The following is a 6025-nucleotide window of genomic DNA, read 5'->3' as shown; positions in this document are numbered from 1 at the left end:
GCACAGAAACATTTCACACAGCTTGTCCTTCCTGAAACACTTCCTCTTTCTGGTGTTTTGTTGTTGTTGTTGTTGTTGTTTTTGTTTAGAGGTCAGAAGCTCCAACCAAAAGCTGCAGCACTGAGGCGTCACATCTATCACTTCTGGATATTGAGATTGTTGTTGATCAGCACAAAGATCCAAAAACGCTGCCTGCTTTATCTCCTCCAGATATGTACCCATTTTGTGTATGCTGGAAGTACTAAACTCCCTTTTAAACCCTTCAGCTGCACTAAACTATTACCTCTGTAAATATATTCACTACGGTTGGGTATCGTTTAAAATTGTGAGTGATACCAATACCAATAGATTACTTCATTCGATACCTTGCAAAAATGCCACCTGTTGAAGCCATAGAAGTTGTTTACTAGCCTAGTACAGTTTTTCTCAATTGGTTAAACACATTTCTTGAAATTATGACTCTTTTTCTCGAAACTCTAAATACAAATCCACAACTTCTCACCCAATTCCCCAAACATCCTATTTTCAGAAACACACACACTGCGACACATTTGACACACTGGTGAGAGAAATTCAAAACAATGCTACAAAAACTACAGAAACCTTTTCACATGATGAACACAACAAAAACAACAAATGTAAACATTTGCACACATTTTTTATTCCTTAGTGTGCAGTACAGTACAACACATCTAACAACTAATTATTCTGCCCCAGTGTCCTGTCTTTGGTCTGAGACAGGCCAGAGATTCCTGTTCTCCACCTCCTCCTCCTCCTCCTCCTCCTCCTCCTCCACTCCTATCCCATCTCCTCCTCCTCCTCCTCCTCCACCTCCCTGGTGTCCTCTTTGTCTTCCTTCAGATTTCTCTGGATCCATTTTTCCTAAACTGAATGAACTGACCCTGGCCTTTTATCTTTCTATTGAAGCTTCTGATTGGTGTGTTATCAATTTTGACTGTTTGTGTTTCCACCTGGGTAGCTGTGTGCTACAGTTTTTTCCAACTGCTTACACACGTTTTCAAAACTATGTCTCCTTTTTCAAAACTCTACACACAATTCCCCCAACTGCTCACACAAAATGCAAAATGTCTCACATGTCCTTCAAAATGAAACACTGCAGTCAAAATGCCATAAACACATCCCAAAATGAAGCACTTGCATCAGATGGCAAACACTTTTTTCAAAATAGTAAAGTTATACCATTTACACACAGTTGTTCTAAATCTAATGCTCATTTGTCTTTCACAGGCGTATGTGTACATTTCCATACAATGTTGTAGAGTAAAACTAATCTGCTAAGATGTGCTGAAAAGTAAACTGTAAACACTAAATGCAATGTTGAAACAGCAAATACTTATTTGTAACAGTAGCATCCAAGAAATGCAACCCATAAACATAATTAAACCAAAAGTATAATTTTTACTTTTATTGCCAAAAATGAATACTTATTTAACAATACTGTACTGCTGAAATAACCAATATATTGTTGCAACCTGTTCTAATTTCTGAAGGTTCAAATTATGGATGCCACTGTAAAGCAACTCAACTTGGGCTGGAGTCTCAGTCTAGCTTCTCTCATGGTCAACCTGTGGTCACACAATCAATAAGTGTGGCCCTGATCTTATCAGTGATGGCTCTCCGTCTTTCACTTCTTTGCCCTCGTCCTCTTCCTCCTCGTCATCGTCATCCTCCTCTTCCCCCTTGAACTTTTCCTCTCTGTTCGTTGTTGGCATCTATTCTAAAACAGGTAATCTGACCTTTGACCTGAGTATTGGTCTACTGTATACTAAAACAGTGATTGGTTAGTGATCAGTAAAGCAGTTAGTGTTTGCACATGTGAGGAGTGGCTGTGTGACCTGGTGAAGTGTAGCATTTTGAGGTTGGTTGTGTTTGGAAAAGGAAAATCCTGTTTGATTTTTGTGTCTTAGGTAAAGAATTGTGTGTAGTGTTTTGAAAAAAGTGTTTTATGCAATTGAAAACTGAGTGAAAGGCTGAAAAATTGTTACGGTGGCAGCCCGGCTGATGTTGAGTGTCCTGTTTTTTTCTCCTTTTCATTAGTTATTCTGCTTTTCCTTGGTTTTCTGTTCCCTGCCTACCTCCCTGTGTTTTCTCCCCTGTGTGCTCTCTCTCTCTCTGCTCCTGAGCCCAGCCAATGACCCGCACCTGCACCTTGTCAGCCTGCCACACCTGCCAGTAGTCAACCTCATCCCTGCCTGTATTTCAACCCCAGTTCTCCACACCACTCTTGCTTGATCGTCGTTGATCTTTACATGGTGCCACCCCTGCGCTCAAGCTCGCATGTATTTTGAAAAGTGTAGGGGCTCAAGTCACGCGGACTACAAGCTGGCGCTTCTGACGTTTAGCCAGGTGAAAGTCTCCCAGAGGCCGTGGCTGAGAGACTGCATTTCTGAGTGGCTGGTCAGGTTTGTCCACCTCCCCGCTAGTGCCTCTAGCCCCCAGTGGACTCCTTCCTGACCCGCTTGTTGCAGTTACGTCCTCCTGTCCTGCCAGGCCCGGCACGCTTGAAACCTGTCGTCAGTTCGAGGGAACCCACCTGGCCATCTTCTCTGGGTTCCGTGGTGGCCATCAGAGGAGACGTGGCCATCACGGCTCCCGCCAACACACACCACTCTCCCTTGGTCCCGGCCTGCTAGCCCCCAGTCTGGTCCTAATCCCCAGCCCGCTAGTGCCACAGGCCTCCAGCTTGTCCCTGATCCCCAGTCGGTTAGCCCCCAGTTCGGCCCGGATCCCCAGCCGGCTAGCCCTCTGTCTGGTCCAAACCCCCACCTGCTGGCGCAGCCGGCCACCAGCCTGTCCCTTGTGATCCCCAGCCTGCAAGCGCCGCTAACCCTCAGCCGACTCCCGCTCCTCGTACCCTGTTGGCAGATCTACCGGCCTCAGCCCCGCCGGTGGTCCGGCCGACCCCTGCTCCTCATGCTCTGTTGGCGGACCGATCGACACCAGACCCGTCGGTGGTCCGGCCTCCTCGTGCTCTCTTGGGGGATCGATCGACAATAGTCCCATCGGTGGTCTGGCCAACCCCTGCTCAGCCCAGCAGCCTCGTCCCTGACTCCCCCTGCTGCTGTCTCGCTGCTGGCCTCTAGCCCGGCTCCCTGGCCCCTGGAGGGGTCGCCTCCCCCGGTTCGCCTCCCCCGAACCCTCTGGTCCCTCTGCTCTGCCCTCGGGATGTGCGCCCGAACCCTCTGGTTCCTCTGCTCCACCCTCTGGATGCCCGTCTGTACTATCTGGCCCCCCAGCTCTGCCCTCTGGATGCCCGTCTGTACTCCCTGGCCCCCCAGCTCTGCCCTCTGGCACCCCGCCTGAACTCCCTGGTTCCCCAGCTCTACCCTCTGGCACCCAGTCTGACCCTATGTCCTCAGTTCAGCCCTACCCGTTCGCCTGACCCTTCCCAGTCCTGAAACCCTCTCTGAATTCCCTATGTTTTGTTTTGGACTCTGGACCCCCACCAGCCGGACCCTAGTGCTACTTCCCCCGACGTTCGTCTGCCAAGCCCCGCCTAGTCCAGTCAGGAGGCATCCGTTGAGGAGGGGGCCCTGTTGTGGTGGCAGCCTGGCTGACGCTGAGTGTCCTGTTTTTTTTTCTTTCTTTTTCATCAGTTATTCTGCTTTTCCTTGGTTTTCTCTGTTCTCTGCATGCCTCCCTGTGTCTCCTCTCCTGCGTGAGCTCTCTTTCTCTATTTTGATTACTTTCATTTCCTTGCGCTTTGTCTCCATTATTTCTAACCCTTCTTCCCCCACAGCGTCCTCCCTGTTCTCCCTCGCTTCCTCGGCCCCAGAGTTCCCTAGCTCTCTGGTCCCAGTCTCCTCGGTTCCCCGTGCTTGTGTTTCCCCGGCATCCACCTCTCCCTCCACTCCAGTCCCTCTAACCCTTTTTCCCTCAATAAACCTCCGTCCCTCTGAACGTTGCATTTGGGTCCTCTCTGTCCCCACACCACACGTAACAAAAAATAGCTAATGCTTTTGGAGATTGCAGATGAGAAAAACTGTTGGACTTCACATCTTGCTACCTAATCATCATATTTAGTGCTCTGATGATAGTAGTCTGTACAGCCACTGTTACAGTGTAAACAGGAAGTGCTAATAGCTCATGCAGCATGACTTTTCACAGCCAAAAGTAGGTGTAAAGATGTAAAATACAGGCCTCAGTTGTAGCTTAATCATCTGCTCCTTGTACTTCCTCTTTACATCAGCCAAAGCATTTAGAAATTATGCACATTTTTAAGGATAAACTGTTAATGTTTTTCTCTCCTAGTGCCTTTGTTGCCCCTGGTCTTAGTAGCAGGGGAGTTCTGCTGCTGCTCCTGCTGGTCTTGGTAGTGGTCTGCCTGGTCTTCAGGCGAAGATGAGTCAAGCAGCCAGGAACCATTGTCCAAACTCAGTGTGTGCTCACCAGGACACATAGTACATGACATTATTAGAATTTTAGAGGTTTTAATTCGCATTTATGACTAATTTGTTTGACGCAGTGAGTGTCAGGAACAGTAATGAAGATGACTATGAGAAGGAGAGGGACTATGGGAACATTGAGCCAATGGACACCATGAGAAAACAAACAGAACAAGTAGGATGCTGCAGATTTTTTTGTTACAGTTTTTCCTCAGTTGCTTAAACACTGTAACGGACAATGGATCCAGAGAAATCTGAAGGAAGAGCTAGACGACACACAAAAGGAGGAGGAGGAGGAAAAGCAGTATGCAGAGGAGTAAGAGGTGAAGGAAGAGGAACAGTAGGAGTTGGGGGAGGAGATTGGATAGGAGAAAGATGAAGATGAAGAGGCAGAGGAGGTAGAGGGAGGAGGTGGAGAACAAAACTCTCTGGCCTGTCCCAGACCAAAGACAGGACACTGGGGCAGAATAATTTGTTGTTGGTGTGTTGTACAGTACACTAAGGAATGGAAAATGTGTGCAAATATGCAGATGTATACATTTGTTATTTCTTTTGTGTTCATCATGTGAAAACTTTTTTGTGGGGGAGAACCACAAACCACGTTACTAATAACCGTTTTTTGTTTTGAATTTATCTCACCAGTGTGTAAGACTGTGTTGCAGTGTGTGTGTTTTTGAGGGCTTGTGTGTTATAGTTTGGTTTTTCAGCAAGATTGAATTGTTCTGAGTGGAGAGCTTAATTTTGACCTGAAAATAGGATGTTTGGGGAATTGGGTGAGAAGTTGTGGATTCAAGAAATGTGTTTAAGCAATCAAAAAAAACTATAATGATCCTTGTGACGTTTTCCTTTGTTTGTGTTGAGGTGCGTGACAATGAACGCATGACTAAGCTAACACAAATTTTTTTTCACTCTACCACAGTTTGCAGACTAAAACGAACACTGGCTTCTATTTCTTTTGACGGTATATGACATTCACAGCAACTCCATGGCCAGCAGCAGCAGCAGTCACCGGACCAATCAAAACCAGGGGAGGGTGAGCAGGGTCACCACATCAACGATCTGTTGTCTCTCTGAATTAGAAAATCCATGGAATTCTTCAATTCCTTTTTAAATCTCTCGAAGATGCGACAGGACTGTTGCAAGTAGGTAGATGTTGCCACTGAACTGTTGCAAGTAGGGAGATGTTGCCACTGAACTCCTAGGGAAGGGTCCAGTAATATCTACACCCAACATTCCCAAGGGCGACTGACCGTAGTCCGCTCTAATTTACCAGGGCATCTTCATTTCTCTGGTTTTTGAGTTGATCTGACAGCACTTGACAGTTTTTTTTACCTCCAAACTCGTATTGGGCCACCTGAGTTAAGTTATGGATTCAGACAGTTTCAGGATCTCAGCATCAGCCTGCTCAACTTCCCAGATGGTCTCATCTGATAGAGACATTTCTCTCTTGGCTGGGTGGCACAAGATTGAAACTGACAGTCTTCTGCATCCACAGAGTGTTAATCAGAAACAATGTTGTATTTCCCTTTCTGATACTCAGTTGTGAATGACAACTCTTCAGATGAGTGCTTAGTTTTGGAAATCCAGACCAGAGGAGAGTTGTCTGTGGCAACAGTGAA

Source organism: Micropterus salmoides, unplaced genomic scaffold (assembly GCF_014851395.1).
Source record: "Micropterus salmoides isolate LMB-PRFRI ecotype aquatic unplaced genomic scaffold, ASM1485139v1 Ms_hic_scaffold_10, whole genome shotgun sequence".
In the NCBI taxonomy this organism is placed as follows: domain Eukaryota; kingdom Metazoa; phylum Chordata; class Actinopteri; order Centrarchiformes; family Centrarchidae; genus Micropterus; species Micropterus salmoides.
The sequence above is the reverse complement of the archived record's forward strand: the minus strand, read 5'-3'. Positions refer to the sequence as shown.